Below are 21,229 nucleotides of genomic sequence, written 5' to 3'. Positions count from 1 at the left end.
AATCACATGACAGATAACACGGTTCCAGCTGAGCCTCTTCTTCAATGCGTACTTCGGTAATAAGTTTTGTGAACTTGAAGCGCCTCTCCTCCCCCCCCCCCCCCAAAGAAAAAAAAAACATTGTGCCTTGGTTCGCAGTCTCATACAGTTAGAGTTGTTAGAAAGGTTCGCATAAAGCATGTATGTAGCTTATTATAGAGCAGCACGGGCCCTGATTTCATTATCTTTCATTAAAAAAACGTCTATTCTGGACAGAAAATTGCGAAAAAGAAATCGAGAAATAGGGACATCCTGCATTTAACCACGCTGGCTTGTTTGGCCCTGTTTAAAAACAAATGGTTTGTTTTTGAAGAACTTGTCGTGATGAATGCACACTTTCACGTTCCAACAGGCACTGTATAATACCATGCAGCAATTATCGACTGTCATTTTCAGTGCAAGCCGAAGGCAGAATTCTTTAACATATTAATCATTGCTTTACCACAATAGGGCAACCGAAGGCTTGTAGCAGCTAGAGTGAAGATATCGAGGTAGCCTCTGCTGTTTGATTACATTATACCGTAGAGAACACAGACGTTAATGAAAACATCAGTAGTGGTAGTATAGTACGCGAGAAATCTAAGCCTATTTGTTATATATATATATATATATATATATAGCATTTGATTCAGTCGGAACCTCAGCAGTCATGGAGGCATTACGGAACCAGGGTGTAGACGAGCCGTATGTAAAATACTGAAAGATAGCTATAGTGGCTCCACAGCCACCGTAGTCTTCCATAAAGAAAGCAACAAAACCCCGATAAAGAAAGGCGTCAGGCAGGGAGATGCGATATATGCAATGTTATTCGCAGCGTGTTTACAGGAGGTATCCAGAGACCTGGATTGGGAAGAATTGGGGATAACAGTTAATGGAGCATAACTTAGTAACTTGCGATTCGCTGATGATATTGCCTTGCTTAGTAGCTCAGGGGACCAATTGCAATACATGCTCACTGACCTGGAAAGGCAAACCAGAAGGGTGGGTCTAAAAATTAATCCGCAGAAAACTAAAGTAATGTTTAACAGTCTCGGAAGAGAAGAGCAGTTTACGATAGGAAGCGAGGCACTGGATGTGGTAAGGGAATGCATCTACTTAGAGCAGGTAGTGACCGCGGATCCGGATCATAAGACTGAAATAATCAGAAGAATAAGAATGGGCTGGGGTGCGTTTGGCAAGCATTCTCAGATCATGAACAGCAGGTTACAATTATCCCTCAAAAGAAAACTGGATAACAGCTGCGTCTTACCAGTACTCACGTACGGGGAATAAACCTGGATGCTTACAAACAGGTTCCTACTTAAATTGAGGACGACGCAACAAACTATGGAAAGAAGAATGATGGGTGTAACGTTAAGGGATCAGAAAAGAGCAGATTGGGTGAGGGAACAAACGCGAGTTAATGACATCTTAGTTGAAATCAAGAAAAAGAAATGAGCATGGGCAGGACATGTAATGAGGAGCGAAGATAACCGATGGTCATTAAGGGTGACGGACTAGGTTCCAAGGGAAGGGAAGCGTAGCGGAGGGCGGCAGAAAGTTAGGCGGGCGGATGAGATTAGGAAGTTTGCAGGGACGACATGGCCACAATTAGTACATGACCGGGGTAGTTGGAGAAGTATGGGAGAGGCCTTTGGCCTGCAGTGGGCGTACCCAGGCTGCTGCTGCTGCTGCTGCTGCTGCTGCTGCTGCTGCTGCTGCTGCTGCTGCTGCTGCTGCTGCTGCTGCTGCTGCTGCTGCTGCTGCTGCTGCTGCTGCTGCTGCTGCTGCTGCTGCTGCTGCTGCTGCTGCTGCTGCTGCTGCTGCTGCTGCTGCTGCTGCTGCTGCTGCTGCTGCTGCTGCTGCTGCTGCTGCTGCTGCTGCTGCTGCTGCTGCTGCTGCTGCTGCTGCTGCTGCTGCTGCTGCTGCTGCTGCTGCTGCTGCTGCTGCTGCTGCTGCTGCTGCTGCTGCTGCTGCTGCTGCTGCTGCTGCTGCTGCTGCTGCTGCTGCTGCTGCTGCTGCTGCTGCTGCTGCTGCTGCTGCTGCTGCTGCTGCTGCTGCTGCTGCTGCTGCTGCTGCTGCTGCTGCTGCTGCTGCTGCTGCTGCTGCTGCTGCTGCTGCTGCTGCTGCTGCTGCTGCTGCTGCTGCTGCTGCTGCTGCTGCTGCTGCTGCTGCTGCTGCTGCTGCTGCTGCTGCTGCTGCTGCTGCTGCTGCTGCTGCTGCTGCTGCTGCTGCTGCTGCTGCTGCTGCTGCTGCTGCTGCTGCTGCTGCTGCTGCTGCTGCTGCTGCTGCTGCTGCTGCTGCTGCTGCTGCTGCTGCTGCTGCTGCTGCTGCTGCTGCTGCTGCTGCTGCTGCTGCTGCTGCTGCTGCTGCTGCTGCTGCTGCTGCTGCTGCTGCTGCTGCTGCTGCTGCTGCTGCTGCTGCTGCTGCTGCTGCTGCTGCTGCTGCTGCTGCTGCTGCTGCTGCTGCTGCTGCTGCTGCTGCTGCTGCTGCTGCTGCTGCTGCTGCTGCTGCTGCTGCTGCTGCTGCTGCTGCTGCTGCTGCTGCTGCTGCTGCTGCTGCTGCTGCTGCTGCTGCTGCTGCTGCTGCTGCTGCTGCTGCTGCTGCTGCTGCTGCTGCTGCTGCTGCTGCTGCTGCTGCTGCTGCTGCTGCTGCTGCTGCTGCTGCTGCTGCTGCTGCTGCTGCTGCTGCTGCTGCTGCTGCTGCTGCTGCTGCTGCTGCTGCTGCTGCTGCTGCTGCTGCTGCTGCTGCTGCTGCTGCTGCTGCTGCTGCTGCTGCTGCTGCTGCTGCTGCTGCTGCTGCTGCTGCTGCTGCTGCTGCTGCTGCTGCTGCTGCTGCTGCTGCTGCTGCTGCTGCTGCTGCTGCTGCTGCTGCTGCTGCTGCTGCTGCTGCTGCTGCTGCTGCTGCTGCTGCTGCTGCTGCTGCTGCTGCTGCTGCTGCTGCTGCTGCTGCTGCTGCTGCTGCTGCTGCTGCTGCTGCTGCTGCTGCTGCTGCTGCTGCTGCTGCTGCTGCTGCTGCTGCTGCTGCTGCTGCTGCTGCTGCTGCTGCTGCTGCTGCTGCTGCTGCTGCTGCTGCTGCTGCTGCTGCTGCTGCTGCTGCTGCTGCTGCTGCTGCTGCTGCTGCTGCTGCTGCTGCTGCTGCTGCTGCTGCTGCTGCTGCTGCTGCTGCTGCTGCTGCTGCTGCTGCTGCTGCTGCTGCTGCTGCTGCTGCTGCTGCTGCTGCTGCTGCTGCTGCTGCTGCTGCTGCTGCTGCTGCTGCTGCTGCTGCTGCTGCTGCTGCTGCTGCTGCTGCTGCTGCTGCTGCTGCTGCTGCTGCTGCTGCTGCTGCTGCTGCTGCTGCTGCTGCTGCTGCTGCTGCTGCTGCTGCTGCTGCTGCTGCTGCTGCTGCTGCTGCTGCTGCTGCTGCTGCTGCTGCTGCTGCTGCTGCTGCTGCTGCTGCTGCTGCTGCTGCTGCTGCTGCTGCTGCTGCTGCTGCTGCTGCTGCTGCTGCTGCTGCTGCTGCTGCTGCTGCTGCTGCTGCTGCTGCTGCTGCTGCTGCTGCTGCTGCTGCTGCTGCTGCTGCTGCTGCTGCTGCTGCTGCTGCTGCTGCTGCTGCTGCTGCTGCTGCTGCTGCTGCTGCTGCTGCTGCTGCTGCTGCTGCTGCTGCTGCTGCTGCTGCTGCTGCTGCTGCTGCTGCTGCTGCTGCTGCTGCTGCTGCTGCTGCTGCTGCTGCTGCTGCTGCTGCTGCTGCTGCTGCTGCTGCTGCTGCTGCTGCTGCTGCTGCTGCTGCTGCTGCTGCTGCTGCTGCTGCTGCTGCTGCTGCTGCTGCTGCTGCTGCTGCTGCTGCTGCTGCTGCTGCTGCTGCTGCTGCTGCTGCTGCTGCTGCTGCTGCTGCTGCTGCTGCTGCTGCTGCTGCTGCTGCTGCTGCTGCTGCTGCTGCTGCTGCTGCTGCTGCTGCTGCTGCTGCTGCTGCTGCTGCTGCTGCTGCTGCTGCTGCTGCTGCTGCTGCTGCTGCTGCTGCTGCTGCTGCTGCTGCTGCTGCTGCTGCTGCTGCTGCTGCTGCTGCTGCTGCTGCTGCTGCTGCTGCTGCTGCTGCTGCTGCTGCTGCTGCTGCTGCTGCTGCTGCTGCTGCTGCTGCTGCTGCTGCTGCTGCTGCTGCTGCTGCTGCTGCTGCTGCTGCTGCTGCTGCTGCTGCTGCTGCTGCTGCTGCTGCTGCTGCTGCTGCTGCTGCTGCTGCTGCTGCTGCTGCTGCTGCTGCTGCTGCTGCTGCTGCTGCTGCTGCTGCTGCTGCTGCTGCTGCTGCTGCTGCTGCTGCTGCTGCTGCTGCTGCTGCTGCTGCTGCTGCTGCTGCTGCTGCTGCTGCTGCTGCTGCTGCTGCTGCTGCTGCTGCTGCTGCTGCTGCTGCTGCTGCTGCTGCTGCTGCTGCTGCTGCTGCTGCTGCTGCTGCTGCTGCTGCTGCTGCTGCTGCTGCTGCTGCTGCTGCTGCTGCTGCTGCTGCTGCTGCTGCTGCTGCTGCTGCTGCTGCTGCTGCTGCTGCTGCTGCTGCTGCTGCTGCTGCTGCTGCTGCTGCTGCTGCTGCTGCTGCTGCTGCTGCTGCTGCTGCTGCTGCTGCTGCTGCTGCTGCTGCTGCTGCTGCTGCTGCTGCTGCTGCTGCTGCTGCTGCTGCTGCTGCTGCTGCTGCTGCTGCTGCTGCTGCTGCTGCTGCTGCTGCTGCTGCTGCTGCTGCTGCTGCTGCTGCTGCTGCTGCTGCTGCTGCTGCTGCTGCTGCTGCTGCTGCTGCTGCTGCTGCTGCTGCTGCTGCTGCTGCTGCTGCTGCTGCTGCTGCTGCTGCTGCTGCTGCTGCTGCTGCTGCTGCTGCTGCTGCTGCTGCTGCTGCTGCTGCTGCTGCTGCTGCTGCTGCTGCTGCTGCTGCTGCTGCTGCTGCTGCTGCTGCTGCTGCTGCTGCTGCTGCTGCTGCTGCTGCTGCTGCTGCTGCTGCTGCTGCTGCTGCTGCTGCTGCTGCTGCTGCTGCTGCTGCTGCTGCTGCTGCTGCTGCTGCTGCTGCTGCTGCTGCTGCTGCTGCTGCTGCTGCTGCTGCTGCTGCTGCTGCTGCTGCTGCTGCTGCTGCTGCTGCTGCTGCTGCTGCTGCTGCTGCTGCTGCTGCTGCTGCTGCTGCTGCTGCTGCTGCTGCTGCTGCTGCTGCTGCTGCTGCTGCTGCTGCTGCTGCTGCTGCTGCTGCTGCTGCTGCTGCTGCTGCTGCTGCTGCTGCTGCTGCTGCTGCTGCTGCTGCTGCTGCTGCTGCTGCTGCTGCTGCTGCTGCTGCTGCTGCTGCTGCTGCTGCTGCTGCTGCTGCTGCTGCTGCTGCTGCTGCTGCTGCTGCTGCTGCTGCTGCTGCTGCTGCTGCTGCTGCTGCTGCTGCTGCTGCTGCTGCTGCTGCTGCTGCTGCTGCTGCTGCTGCTGCTGCTGCTGCTGCTGCTGCTGCTGCTGCTGCTGCTGCTGCTGCTGCTGCTGCTGCTGCTGCTGCTGCTGCTGCTGCTGCTGCTGCTGCTGCTGCTGCTGCTGCTGCTGCTGCTGCTGCTGCTGCTGCTGCTGCTGCTGCTGCTGCTGCTGCTGCTGCTGCTGCTGCTGCTGCTGCTGCTGCTGCTGCTGCTGCTGCTGCTGCTGCTGCTGCTGCTGCTGCTGCTGCTGCTGCTGCTGCTGCTGCTGCTGCTGCTGCTGCTGCTGCTGCTGCTGCTGCTGCTGCTGCTGCTGCTGCTGCTGCTGCTGCTGCTGCTGCTGCTGCTGCTGCTGCTGCTGCTGCTGCTGCTGCTGCTGCTGCTGCTGCTGCTGCTGCTGCTGCTGCTGCTGCTGCTGCTGCTGCTGCTGCTGCTGCTGCTGCTGCTGCTGCTGCTGCTGCTGCTGCTGCTGCTGCTGCTGCTGCTGCTGCTGCTGCTGCTGCTGCTGCTGCTGCTGCTGCTGCTGCTGCTGCTGCTGCTGCTGCTGCTGCTGCTGCTGCTGCTGCTGCTGCTGCTGCTGCTGCTGCTGCTGCTGCTGCTGCTGCTGCTGCTGCTGCTGCTGCTGCTGCTGCTGCTGCTGCTGCTGCTGCTGCTGCTGCTGCTGCTGCTGCTGCTGCTGCTGCTGCTGCTGCTGCTGCTGCTGCTGCTGCTGCTGCTGCTGCTGCTGCTGCTGCTGCTGCTGCTGCTGCTGCTGCTGCTGCTGCTGCTGCTGCTGCTGCTGCTGCTGCTGCTGCTGCTGCTGCTGCTGCTGCTGCTGCTGCTGCTGCTGCTGCTGCTGCTGCTGCTGCTGCTGCTGCTGCTGCTGCTGCTGCTGCTGCTGCTGCTGCTGCTGCTGCTGCTGCTGCTGCTGCTGCTGCTGCTGCTGCTGCTGCTGCTGCTGCTGCTGCTGCTGCTGCTGCTGCTGCTGCTGCTGCTGCTGCTGCTGCTGCTGCTGCTGCTGCTGCTGCTGCTGCTGCTGCTGCTGCTGCTGCTGCTGCTGCTGCTGCTGCTGCTGCTGCTGCTGCTGCTGCTGCTGCTGCTGCTGCTGCTGCTGCTGCTGCTGCTGCTGCTGCTGCTGCTGCTGCTGCTGCTGCTGCTGCTGCTGCTGCTGCTGCTGCTGCTGCTGCTGCTGCTGCTGCTGCTGCTGCTGCTGCTGCTGCTGCTGCTGCTGCTGCTGCTGCTGCTGCTGCTGCTGCTGCTGCTGCTGCTGCTGCTGCTGCTGCTGCTGCTGCTGCTGCTGCTGCTGCTGCTGCTGCTGCTGCTGCTGCTGCTGCTGCTGCTGCTGCTGCTGCTGCTGCTGCTGCTGCTGCTGCTGCTGCTGCTGCTGCTGCTGCTGCTGCTGCTGCTGCTGCTGCTGCTGCTGCTGCTGCTGCTGCTGCTGCTGCTGCTGCTGCTGCTGCTGCTGCTGCTGCTGCTGCTGCTGCTGCTGCTGCTGCTGCTGCTGCTGCTGCTGCTGCTGCTGCTGCTGCTGCTGCTGCTGCTGCTGCTGCTGCTGCTGCTGCTGCTGCTGCTGCTGCTGCTGCTGCTGCTGCTGCTGCTGCTGCTGCTGCTGCTGCTGCTGCTGCTGCTGCTGCTGCTGCTGCTGCTGCTGCTGCTGCTGCTGCTGCTGCTGCTGCTGCTGCTGCTGCTGCTGCTGCTGCTGCTGCTGCTGCTGCTGCTGCTGCTGCTGCTGCTGCTGCTGCTGCTGCTGCTGCTGCTGCTGCTGCTGCTGCTGCTGCTGCTGCTGCTGCTGCTGCTGCTGCTGCTGCTGCTGCTGCTGCTGCTGCTGCTGCTGCTGCTGCTGCTGCTGCTGCTGCTGCTGCTGCTGCTGCTGCTGCTGCTGCTGCTGCTGCTGCTGCTGCTGCTGCTGCTGCTGCTGCTGCTGCTGCTGCTGCTGCTGCTGCTGCTGCTGCTGCTGCTGCTGCTGCTGCTGCTGCTGCTGCTGCTGCTGCTGCTGCTGCTGCTGCTGCTGCTGCTGCTGCTGCTGCTGCTGCTGCTGCTGCTGCTGCTGCTGCTGCTGCTGCTGCTGCTGCTGCTGCTGCTGCTGCTGCTGCTGCTGCTGCTGCTGCTGCTGCTGCTGCTGCTGCTGCTGCTGCTGCTGCTGCTGCTGCTGCTGCTGCTGCTGCTGCTGCTGCTGCTGCTGCTGCTGCTGCTGCTGCTGCTGCTGCTGCTGCTGCTGCTGCTGCTGCTGCTGCTGCTGCTGCTGCTGCTGCTGCTGCTGCTGCTGCTGCTGCTGCTGCTGCTGCTGCTGCTGCTGCTGCTGCTGCTGCTGCTGCTGCTGCTGCTGCTGCTGCTGCTGCTGCTGCTGCTGCTGCTGCTGCTGCTGCTGCTGCTGCTGCTGCTGCTGCTGCTGCTGCTGCTGCTGCTGCTGCTGCTGCTGCTGCTGCTGCTGCTGCTGCTGCTGCTGCTGCTGCTGCTGCTGCTGCTGCTGCTGCTGCTGCTGCTGCTGCTGCTGCTGCTGCTGCTGCTGCTGCTGCTGCTGCTGCTGCTGCTGCTGCTGCTGCTGCTGCTGCTGCTGCTGCTGCTGCTGCTGCTGCTGCTGCTGCTGCTGCTGCTGCTGCTGCTGCTGCTGCTGCTGCTGCTGCTGCTGCTGCTGCTGCTGCTGCTGCTGCTGCTGCTGCTGCTGCTGCTGCTGCTGCTGCTGCTGCTGCTGCTGCTGCTGCTGCTGCTGCTGCTGCTGCTGCTGCTGCTGCTGCTGCTGCTGCTGCTGCTGCTGCTGCTGCTGCTGCTGCTGCTGCTGCTGCTGCTGCTGCTGCTGCTGCTGCTGCTGCTGCTGCTGCTGCTGCTGCTGCTGCTGCTGCTGCTGCTGCTGCTGCTGCTGCTGCTGCTGCTGCTGCTGCTGCTGCTGCTGCTGCTGCTGCTGCTGCTGCTGCTGCTGCTGCTGCTGCTGCTGCTGCTGCTGCTGCTGCTGCTGCTGCTGCTGCTGCTGCTGCTGCTGCTGCTGCTGCTGCTGCTGCTGCTGCTGCTGCTGCTGCTGCTGCTGCTGCTGCTGCTGCTGCTGCTGCTGCTGCTGCTGCTGCTGCTGCTGCTGCTGCTGCTGCTGCTGCTGCTGCTGCTGCTGCTGCTGCTGCTGCTGCTGCTGCTGCTGCTGCTGCTGCTGCTGCTGCTGCTGCTGCTGCTGCTGCTGCTGCTGCTGCTGCTGCTGCTGCTGCTGCTGCTGCTGCTGCTGCTGCTGCTGCTGCTGCTGCTGCTGCTGCTGCTGCTGCTGCTGCTGCTGCTGCTGCTGCTGCTGCTGCTGCTGCTGCTGCTGCTGCTGCTGCTGCTGCTGCTGCTGCTGCTGCTGCTGCTGCTGCTGCTGCTGCTGCTGCTGCTGCTGCTGCTGCTGCTGCTGCTGCTGCTGCTGCTGCTGCTGCTGCTGCTGCTGCTGCTGCTGCTGCTGCTGCTGCTGCTGCTGCTGCTGCTGCTGCTGCTGCTGCTGCTGCTGCTGCTGCTGCTGCTGCTGCTGCTGCTGCTGCTGCTGCTGCTGCTGCTGCTGCTGCTGCTGCTGCTGCTGCTGCTGCTGCTGCTGCTGCTGCTGCTGCTGCTGCTGCTGCTGCTGCTGCTGCTGCTGCTGCTGCTGCTGCTGCTGCTGCTGCTGCTGCTGCTGCTGCTGCTGCTGCTGCTGCTGCTGCTGCTGCTGCTGCTGCTGCTGCTGCTGCTGCTGCTGCTGCTGATGATGATGATGATGATGATGATGTCATATATACGTCGTCTCCAGTGGCGCGAGCGCCCCTCCTAGAAAGCGACCACAATCATTGTATTTTGCGGCACGAACCCTCTCATGTGACTCCCCACAGAAGAATTGTGCGGTGGCAGAAGCAAAGGGCAGACCTTCTTGGGCGTTTTCCACCATGCTATAACGTTAGCAGACCAATTTAATTCCTTTTTCTCTTCTACTGCAGCAACCTTGTCCGGTAATACGGCTAGTTATTGTATGCCACAATCGGTAGTTGACTCTGCATTCCTGCCTGAGTGTACCGAGGATGATATTCGCTATATTTTATTTAACTTAAAACAGCACAAGTCGGTTGGATTAGATGGTGTATCTGTGGACGTCCTTCGCAGAAATTTCGAGGCCCTGAAGAATGTTCTTTTAGCAATTATAAATAACATTATAACCACAAAAGAAATACCGCCTGGCCTCAAGGAAGCGCTTGTAGTTCCTCTCTTCAAAAGCGGACAGGTCAATGTTGTCACAAACTACAGGCCAATTTCGATACTTTCGTGCATTGCTCTTATACTTGAAAAGCATATTTTTCAGGTAATGCAGAGCTTCATTGATGCACACAACATAATGTCGCCTAATCAGTACGGATTTACTTGTGGGCGTGGCACTAGATTAGCATTAGATGAATTAACCGATTTCCTTAATAGTACTCTTGCAATTAGTGCATTCGCTTGTGCATTATTTCTAGATGTATCAAAAGCTTTTGACTCCGTCGACCATAAAATTTTACTTTGTAAACTTCATAGCTATGGCTTCCGAGGGCCTTTTCTAACTTTCCTTGAGAATTATTTGCACGGTCGAATTCAAGTAGTAGTTCTCGGAAATATTAAAAGCAAACCTAGACAGTTGAGTGCTGGAGTTCCCCAAGGGTCTATTTTAGCTCCCCTTTTATTCAACTTGTACGTTAATGATCTCAGTCAAGCAATTTTTCGCTGTCGGGTGTTTCAATACGCAGATGACACGCTTTTAGTATCCCGTCATACTAATTACCATCAAGCCGTGGCGGAATTACAAACTGACACTACAAATGTTATCAGTTGGTACCGTAAAAACTTAATTTCTATTAACCAGAATAAAACTAAATTAGTATGTTTTCACGATCCGCTGAAATCTATTCCTGTCATCACTCCACTGTTTCTTCATTCTCCTCTGTGTAACAATTGCTCTTGCTCTCCTATTCCATACCTCTCAAGTGTCAATTATCTCGGTGTTCATTTCGATTCTGACATGTCCTGGAACACTCACTTGGCTAACGTTTGTGAAAGGCTGCGCAAAATAGCCTGCCTACTGCATTCTATTAAAGCACTATGCCCAATTTACGTAAGGAAAACAATAGCACATGCATTAGCGTACAGTGTGCTGAGATATGGAATCTGTTCTTTTTATTTCTGTTCAGTGTTTTGGCGCAATAAAGTTGATTCTTTACTAAAATCCATAATTCGGGCGGTGATGTATGGTGTGCACATTACTAACAATTCCAGTCTTTTTTCATGCTCGCACATGCCCTCGTTCAGGCTGTTATTCAAAGAAACGGTAATCCTTTTGTATATATGGAACAATGAGTTCTGCCTCCCGTATGTCCCCGCCAGAGCATTACGTACACGTGACCGCTTTACCTTACCAAGAGTACGGACAAGATATGGCAAACGTGTCCGTGCCTTCTATGTACCTGATGTGTTAAATGACCTGCCAGATAAAGTTTTATCTTCCAGCACACGGAAAGAAGTTAAATCTTATATTTTTGATTTGTATGTGTAATTTGGTCTCTTTCCTTTCTTTCTTTCTTCCTTTCTTTCTTTCTTTAGTTTTATTTTGAGTCTTGTACATAATTGATTTACTGTGCCGCTCCCTGGCTTGCTCCATTCTGCCGAGCGCTGCCCCACAAGCCCATTGTTGGCTTGGGCAGGCTCGTATTTGTATGTCATTTTTGAAATAAATAAATAATTTATATATATATATATATATAAACTTTCAATCACCGAAACGTCCTCGCGAGACAGCACGCAGGTCTCAGAGAGCTGTAATAGTTGGCCTTTGGCGGAGAACGCGTCTCGGAGTCTGTTGCGCGAGTTGCATAAAGGGCAAAATGAAATACTGCAGCTACGCTTTACGACTGACATGGAAAACGCTTTTCAGTATTTTATTCATTTGCAGACGCCGTCCCAAGGCGTCAATCCACTCACAGAAATGTGGTCGTTGCTCGATTACGCGGCGCCATATATCACGAAAGCCTGAGCGCTTCGATATTACATACTGCAGGTTTACCTTTTCTACTGCCACCGGTCGCCCCTGCCGTGTGTCGTCCTGGTGTGCGCATGATTCTGTTTCCATTTTCTTTTTTCTGCGACATTCATCGAGCTTTGTCGATGCAGGCTGGTAGGGAAGAGGATCTTCTTGTTCCTGCTGGTGGGCTTGCTGCCTATGGGAGCCGAATAGCGATGACTTAGTGGAGTGATGACTGTACCGGTCCTGATTCTTCGCATTCAAATTGCTGCCCAGCCGTAGTAATTTGGAAGTACATCCTCTTCAACGGGTATCATGTTCTTTAAGCACGTCTTTCCATTCATCCTGCTCCTCAATAGCAGATTCATCAAATTGAAGTTGTTCTTGCTTGTAGAAACCAATCTCCTCTTCTTTCGGCGTGTTGATATTGTATTGATTGGCGGTGAATTCGTATGCTGCTGAATATTTTCTGTGTTTGTGAGCTGACTCGCAGTGGTCTCATTCGGATTCTAGAAGAAACTCTTCGGCAGGCTCACGGGCCACATGGTTACCGCGTTCAGCAGCACGGCCAGGCACTCAATGAATGTGCATTTGGCTTCCTAGCTCCAAGAGGACTCTGGCTCTTGACTGTGTTCGTCTGATCGCCTGGCTTCGCGCGTGATATAAATGACATGCACTGACTGCTTGCTGCGATTCTGAGGTATTATTTTATTAATTTGGGTGTTTTGGGGAATGCTGGGCGACCAAAGCACGGCTCCGAGTGTGCCTGTTTGCCCAGTCTCTCGCAATGGCAGATCGGTAGTCATCAGTCTCGGCAGCGTCTGTGTTCATGTGCGCTATTTTAGTATGCAATGTGGAGTCACCCAAATGCATTTCGCGTGTTGCTGCCGCTCTCGGCGACGAGTTATTTTCCTTCACGCTCATACATATCGAAAGCGGCTTGTGGATGACGATGACAGTGAGCTATCATGGCAGTTGAACTGGCAGCATCTTTTGCACATGATAAATATGGCAGTCGGCCACGCGCAATATGTTTCTACCATGTTGTGTGCGGCACAGCTTTTGGTACTCTGCAGTGCGCCACATTTCTGATCTGTTTGCAAAAGTGTTCATGCTTGCATGGACCTTAACCATGAGCTCTAGGATAAGACATTAGCCTTCCCAACGAAAAACACGCGCACGTTGGTTGAAGTCCTGTGAGCACACAAAATGTAAATGTTTAGTCCTAGTCATCTAACGAGTTATATAAATAAAGTGAGAATGTCTATATACTTAGTTTTAATAGTGGATGTGTCCATTGTAATGATGTACACAATTGTAGCAGACCAACAAATAATACTTTTTTCGGCAAGATGCGCACGAAGTGTTTGTATTTTCCCGACGTGAACTGAAAGGCAGCCAATTATGAAAAAATATCATGCAGCTATGCAAATTCGCGTACGGTAAAGCATCTCCATCATACAGTTTCTGTTCAGTCATTCATTTGAGCAGAAATTACTGTAGTGCGCTAAGATGGCTTCACGTTCAGTCTTCTTTCGATGACGCGCCAACAGCGTCTGGTTATGACTGCATACCAACGGGAAGAAAACGAGCAGCCCTCTGTGATGATCCTGCATACATCTGTCATCAACATTACACCATTTACAAAGCGCAAACACTGCCTTCATTCTCCTTACCTCTGCCTGGATCATTGATGTTGTGCATCCGGATGATCTGCTGTTTGCATGCCGACAGCTTGTAAACAGCGTAATACATCAATATAAAAATTGTATGAAGATAAGGTTGCTGCCGGTGTGGGGCTTCAATATTGACACTTCATGAGATTACACATTTCATCCGGCATAAGTAAACATAATTGTACCCGTCATATTTTGTTTTATAGTATTTATTTACCCTTGGTATTTTATCTTCGGTTTACGCCACTAAGAACTTGTACATGGATCAGCATGCGAACGTCAGGTGATCGAAGCGTTCCGCAATACAAGAGCTGTTAGCATAGCGGACCCGTTGTTCCAGCGCTCCCACCCATTCTCCTTTCCGGTCGAACGCCATTCGCAATACGATGCCGGTCTATCGTTTGACGTGCCTTCAATATTAATAACACGTTGGGAAGATAGGTACTTATCCGTGAACCGCCCACTTGATTTCCTGGCAACGATGTCTGATGTCGTTCGTGTCGCACCCAGCCACGCCGCTCAATTGCAAGACAAATTTTATTTAAAAGAAATATATGCCATCTTTTATCGCAACACAAGAGAAAGACAGGAACATAAAGATGTTGCAATGGTGCGAGTGGGAAGCCCCTGCTTAAAGCGATACTCTGTGATTGCTTAGAAATCAGTGCAGCCCTCGAGCATCAGAGAAGAGCGTAGTATTTTAGTTAGAACATTTCAAATTATTCTTTATACGTAATTGCTATAGAGGGAGCAGGACCATCAGACTGCCATAAGAATTTTCAAGCCCAAAATTTTGAGCAAAATACTCAACCCATGCCATAGCTAGTGGTTAAGCGCTTGCGTTGCCCTCTGGTAGCTTTCCTGTGAATTTTTTGAAAGCGAAACAATTTCTTGGCTCTTCCTGTGGGTTTCGCATTTGCCATTTTTCTTATTCGTAGGATATATTTTCAGATATATATACGAAGCGTTTCTGCGTTCCGAATGCAAACATACCAGCAAGCAGGGGCTTATACAATCATTCTATTATCATTCCTTTTTCGTAATTCTGTCGCCCCTTATTGCTTTTCCAACAGTGTCATACCACTGTCTTCGTAAGTCGTGATATGCCTTTGTGCTGGTACTCTCACCGTGAAACTAACTTAGTCCCTTCATCATCGTCCTTTTTTCGGCGAAATTCTACCTTTACCGTATTATTCCTTTCACGCCTACGTCATGAAGCACTCACTGACACATGCAGTCATTTCTCCTTCTTCAGTAAATCATCGCCATGTCATCGTTATTGCGTCGTATTTATGCAGACGTGGTCCTTGCAGCGTCGTACTACGTCTTCGTAATGTTATTGTCTTCATGCCGCCGTCATTCCATTGTTGGCATGCGGCTGTCGCACCGTCGTCATTATTCTGCCATTGTCATACAAGACTGTCATGCAATTGTCTTCGTACAGCCGCTGTGATACCAGCGTCGTCATTTTGACACCATTTCGTGGTTGTCATTCCAGCATTGTCATCCCATTGTAATGGTGCCATTGCTGCCATTGTGTCCACGTCGTCATACCGTCGTTGTTCGATCGTCATCACTCTCCGTCTTTCATTGTCGGAATTGCAGTGTTCCCATGCCTTCGTCATGGTCCGAATGCGAGTGTCCTCATTTCGTCATCGTCATTCGTTCGTGGATTTCAGTGGTCATTGGGTTCGAGCATTAATTATCGCTTCTTCAGCATTATCATAAGCATCCTATGGGAAAAAAGTTTTGACCATTGTGATGGATAAACAAAGATTCCATCAGATTACACGTAGAACGGTGTAATAAACACCATAGTAGTTATCCTTAGTTTTAACGCTAGATATATCCTGCTCCACTAATGCTTGGTTTTACATAGTCTCCAACGTGTGCGTTTGATCTGCAATTTTTTTGTATTCCGCCTTTTCTAAAGTGAAGCATTCTCGGCATCGTTCAAGGCTACTTTGCGATTGCAACGTACGTAAATGGGTAGCTTCCGTTGTAGCCTGATTTAAGGCCTCTTTATTAAAGAAAATGTGTAACTGACGCAGTAAGCAAAGGTCTACATTCGAGCCAAGCAGCATTGGGCTAAACCGGCTAAGCCAAAATCACAGTCTTTTTTTTTGCTGATACGTTAAAAAACAGATGTAGAAGTCTTCAAAACTGCATAAGAACAGGGCACCAAATACTGAGGTAGATAAAAACAGGTGTTCAATGAAAAATTGATTCGCCATCCCGACCTTGCGAAAGTTCATGCTAAGCGAAGGTGTTAGAAAACCACTCAAATGCCGTCGATGGGGGTAAGAAATGTTTTATTGTTCTGCCTAGTCTTAGCACGACACCGTTGTTGAGCATTGCGATTTTGCACACTTCGACACTCATCGTAGTCACGCTGCTCTTTGAGATTCTTAACTTTGCGTGCTCTGCGCACAGCGCTCGTGCAATGAACAGAATGAGTTGTTAGGCAAGTGTCCTTTTTATATATGAAGTTTGGTGACGCTGCTCACTGATTCGTATGCTGCTGTTGCCCCTTTCCCACCGCAGCAGCTTATGCAACCGTAATCTCTACCGAAAAACAGATGCGTACGAAAGGAACGTGCCTCGCATTGTTCACAGGCGCCTTACCATCCGTCATGTGGTTTTGACGATTGTTTCGAACATTTATTTATTGAAAAAAATACTGAGATGTGTTTTGTATGCCTGATTCCAAAGGGGATGTGGACTTTTTTTCGGTTAGTATATTTCTCTGAGAGACACGAAAAATCCTGACCAACTACACGCTAACAGCTCCGCTATAAGAACGTCAAATCTGGCGGCTGCTCTTGCGCCGCATACGCACTACGCACATACACTGTGGAGCATGACCAATGTTCCACAGTATATGTTCCACAGTGGCATCCCGATATCGCTTCAAAAAGTAACGAGCTTGCCTTTGAGTGGTTATAAATTATTTCTTTCCTGATTTCGTTCTTTTCCTATTAAGTAGTTAGTCATGGCAAGTTTCTTTTCCATTTCCGTCACCCATGAGATTATTTCAGCCTCTCAGATTTTCCGGTTGACGTTCTTTGTTGCTGTGTTGCCCACACTACAGGCCGCATACTTGCTGGTAAGCTTCCTAGTTCTTTTCCTCCACCTGGTGCGCTGAGGGGAACGCCATCTGGTGGTGTTGCAAGAAACCGTGTTCGAACTGTTGCTGGTGGAAGCGCACATGCGTTGTCATGTGCGCTTCCATCATCGAAAGCGCTTTCTCGCGCACGCTGGAGGAGCACCTTAGTGGACGCCAACGCCGACGGCACGTAATTGAGTAACCAGCTAAGAAAAGTTAACGCTTTACAAGTTCATCAGGAAAGACTCTATCTGACGAAAAGTTGATTCAACCGGAGGCTATTAGATTGGAGGGGGAAGAAAGAATTTGTCTCTTGCATAGACTCACAGTGAGTACTCCAAATAAACGTTGCGAGATAAACCCGTTAACAAGGCAGCACTTGTAGCCCATGCAATAGACGGGAACAAGTAACGTGTTACAGTCATCAGCGCGGCTAAATATTGGCATCTTCCGTCCTTGTCATAAATTTTATTTCCGTTGTACTTCTAGACTTTTATTAACAATGACGGTCGCTGCTTTAGTATTGTTAGAGCAGTATTTCCAAATACTGCGGACGATCTTTCCGTTGAACACTACCGCAAGAAGTCACGCAGAAACTCCTCTGGGAGTTGTCTAATAACGCGTAAGCATTGTGCCACTTGCTGATCTCCACGCAGCCCGTTGTCATTATGAATGTCATAAAATTTGATCCGACCAGTATAAACGAGCGCGCTGCGGCAACACGAATAGCTCCGGACGACAGCGCAAGGTGAATTGATGACGCAACCAAAGTACTCCAGGTGGCGACGCCAGGGGCAGTGATGACGTTCCGATCATAATCAGCTGTTATCGCTGCTTAGCGCCTTGTTCATCTGCGTCGAGTCGTTATGAACCATGATCAAGCATACTCCGTCGGCGGCTACGTTTGGCACGGTCGTGGGGGCCCCCATCTTGAAAGCGATCGGCGATGGGGGCAGAGAGTGCAGCTGGTGCTGATAGCTTCGTGCTCATTGTGTTCTCTCCCTTAGTTCGCGTTGAATCGAGAAGCAGCGCGAAGGTAAATTTGTTCGTGGCTGCGGGCTCTGTCTTGAAAGCGATCGTTTCACGGGACGGATGCACGGACGGTTTTTCGTTGGGTAAGCAAAGAAATCCTCACTCCTTTATTAATCTTTCATCGTACACAACGGCCATAATGAAAAATCTATTGTTTGCAAGGTTGAATAAAGTTACCATTTGGCGGACACTGGCTGAACCACGGATGGTGTGGATTTCGCCACGTGTCGTCTGCTACTCCCTACGTGTTTACACGCGCGCTTACGACGAGCGTATCGTTAAAAAGCATTGCTTCCTTGTTTGTAGCAGGGCCCTAAAAGCGCGTCTCAATGTTTTTCCCACGGATGCAGACATTTGGCCTTACGCTATCGTTGTTGTGCTGTAGGGAGATCAGTAACGGCCCGTGTTGAGCGCGACTTGCGACCGTCCACCCACCGTTTGCCAAAAACATATCAATTTCATTGTCGCCTTTTGTAAGTATAGTAAACCATTGAAAGCATTTTCCCTGTTTTTTATGAAATCAAGGAGTTGCACCTATAAGTGGATGCCACGATTTAAGCGACTCGTTGCGGTCTGTTAATCACCCTGCAATCTCTGTGATACCACGCAAAATGAATGAGGCAGCATGGATATCACTTAGACGTAAAATAAAAACTAATCCCAAAGCAATCATTATCGAGTTACACAATGTATATTATGATGACTGCATCGTGATAATTGCGATAATTGCATGATTGTCGCTTAGCGGTTAAACGGTGGCCTGATCTGTTCTTTCATTCTATGATTCTGATGCAATATAAGCGCGATTGCGTTGCCTCTCAACGAAATCCTGGGCATATCTGTTTTACCTCACTTCTAGAAAAGGAATTTCAAAGTAGGGTATTATATGAAGTTAAAGTGTTACAGCAGTCTCTAGACGCAGACCGTCCCAAAATTCAATTGAACCGAGGTTTCTATGATTTATTTTAGCTCTTCAGGGTGCAGTTTCTTTCTGGCCAGAAAGCAACAGCCATTCTTACCTGAAATAAGGCAACCTAATGATTTTAGCATCTCAAACAAATACAACCTTTGCGCGCAACCATGCAAGGGCGGCTTTATACTAAATTTACGCGTTTTTTTTATTTCCTGTGATAGCGATGTCCTCGTTTGCAGCAATCTGACAATCCTGCTAACTTACTATCTTACCTTGTTGAGGGAACTGCATTAACTCTGAGTTTTACAGCGAGGTAAAAACAAAGTGAGACGTATTCTTAAAATTGGTCACGTGAAGAGCACATTGTCTTGCAGCTTTAACTTCGTTGTACAGTAATGCTGGCTTTTTATAGAAATTGCAAGATTCGCTGAGAATGAGGTAATATTTACACTGAAAGACACTTTTAGAAGAACAGTGAGAACGCTTGCCAAACATACACAAGAAGCCCTAATAAAGTGCCCCAAAAATACATTATTTGGCCTAGTGCGACTGCTGCATAAAATTAAAATAAAATACTGGGGTATTACGTGCCAAAACCACGATATGATTATGAGACACGCCGGCTTAATTTTCACCTTCTTGGGTTCTTTAATGTGCACCCAATGCGCGGCACAAAGGTGTTTTATAGATTTTGCCCCCATGGAAACGTCGCCGCCGCGACTGAGATTCGATCTCCCAACCTCAGGCTTAGCATGGCTGCACCAAAGCCACTACGCCACCACGACTGGTGCCACATTGAGTGGCAGTTAGCTCTTCTTTCAGGTAATGAGAAGCTTTCGGTGCATTTCGCTAAAAATGCGGCGTCGAAGATGAAATTATTATTGACTGCAGTCACTGCGTTTTATTGCCATAAAATCGGGCCATATAATTCACATTCAATGCGTGCCCCCGACCGTGCACACAGAGACCGTGCAGAAACTTTGCCTATCCGCGCACTAGCGCGTCGATGGTGCTGCCACCTGTCGCTCGACCTCGCGGTGCATACTGCTATCTGATATATCAAATTGAAGAGGCTTGAAGGTAACAACGACAGTAACGCAGCTTTATACACGCGATAAGTGAATTACTGGAACTACTAGATGAAGGTGAGCAAATTGACATAATTTTTTTCGATTTAAGAGTGTTTGATCGGGTATCCCACACTAACTTATTATCAAAAATTCGCAGTCTCTTACATAATGGTCAAATCACCAACTTCCCAATCGAAGCTTATCTTTCCCAACGCAGACAGTATGTTCACATAGGCAACACTCCTTCGCATCTAGCACCAGTTATTTCTGGGGTTCCTCAGGGTTCGGTACTCGGTCCGCTTCTCTTTCTTATCTGCGTCAACGACTTACAGTTTTATTCAACAATGAGCTGTCGTTTCTTTCAGATGACTGCACAGCGTATTTGAAGATACAAACACCCGGTACATCAGCTCACCCTAAATGATTTCTTGGCGTTCATTGTTCACGAAACTAAATATATCAAAATGCACCCAAATGTCCATGACTCGTAAAAAGAACTCGCTAGCCCACACTTACAATATAAACCAGGTTCCACTCAAAACTCTGCCTTAGTTCCCATACCTAGGAATATATGTTACCTCAACTTTAAAGTGGAGAGGTCACATTAAACGCATTCTGTCGGTGGCTTTAAGAAAACTCTGGCTCCTACAACATCGCATGCAACACTGCAGATCTCAAACCAAGTTGGCCGCTTGCACATCACTAATAAGACGATTACTGGAATATGCTGACGTCGTTTGGGACCCGCATATCAAATCAGACATTAACGCGCTCGAAAGTGTTCAGAGACGAGCGATACGATTCATCTTCAACGCATACGGCGGGCACATAACGGTTAGCAATCTCATGAAAATAAATGGCATTCCAACACTCGAAACGCAACGACAAATTCTCTACAATATTGTTGCGTGTGGAAAGACACAGAGAGAAGAGGCTATTTACAGGCTATTTACACTGGAGCCAGGCAGCCAGGCTGACACTCGCTCGCGCCAAGCGCACCGACCAACTTCGTCGTCGTTCTCGCGGCGGCTCATTTCTTGAGCATCGCTTGAGCATATCGTAATACTACCCCCCGGCGGCAAAAGCACCGTCACGGTGCTGTTAAATATCCAAGGCGCGTGGAGAGTTGTAGGGCTTGAGTCGGGCGACGTGGATGATGTCCCTGGTTGTCACAGGTGACATTTCATAGGTGACATCGGTCACTTTGCGGAGCACGCGATATGGGCCTGTGTAACAAGAAAGGAGTTTTTCACATAGGCCAACTTTACGCGAAGGTGACCAAAGCAACACGAGGCTGCCGGGCACAAAATGGACATCACGGTGACGGAGGTCGTAGCGTTGCTTCTGTTTGTCTTGGGACACTTGTAGACGACTGCGCGCAAGTTGGCGAGCGTGGTCAGCATGGGCGATTGCATCACGGGCATAAGCGCTAGTGGAAGCTGTGGCGGACGGAAGCACAGTGTCCAGTGGTAGCGTTGGTTTGCGGCCATACAAGAGGTAAAACGGGGAAAAGCCAGCAGTTTCGAGACGGGAAGAGTTATATGCAAAGGTAATGTAAGGTAGAGCCAGGTCCCAGTCACGGTGGTCGTCGGAAACGTATTTGGATAGCATGTCTGTAAGGGTGCGGTTCAAGCGCTCAGTGAGGCCGTTCGTTTGGGGATGGTAGGAGGTGGTAAATTTGTGACGTATTGAGCAGGCACGCATGATGTCGTCGATGACTTTGGCCAAAAACGTACGGCCACGGTCTGTTAGCAATTGACGCGGAGCACCATGCATCAAAATAATATCATGTAGGAGGAAGTCCGCAACATCAGTTGCGCAACTGGTCGGAAGAGCACGGGTTACGGCGTAGCGGGTCGCGTAGTCCACCGCGACTGCAACCCACTTGTTTCCTGATGTAGATTCCGGAAATGGGCCAAGAAGGTCTAAGCCGACACGATGAAAGGGCTCGGCAGGAATGTCGAGCGGCTGCAGGTAACCAGCGGGGAGCTGGGAAGGCTTCTTGCGTCGTTGGCAAACTTCACAAGCGGCGACGTAACGTCGTACGGAACGGGCAAGACCAGGCCAGAAAAAAC

This window comes from Dermacentor andersoni, chromosome 3, assembly GCF_023375885.2.
Source record: "Dermacentor andersoni chromosome 3, qqDerAnde1_hic_scaffold, whole genome shotgun sequence".
NCBI lineage: Eukaryota > Metazoa > Arthropoda > Arachnida > Ixodida > Ixodidae > Dermacentor > Dermacentor andersoni.
This window is presented reverse-complemented; position numbering follows the sequence as displayed.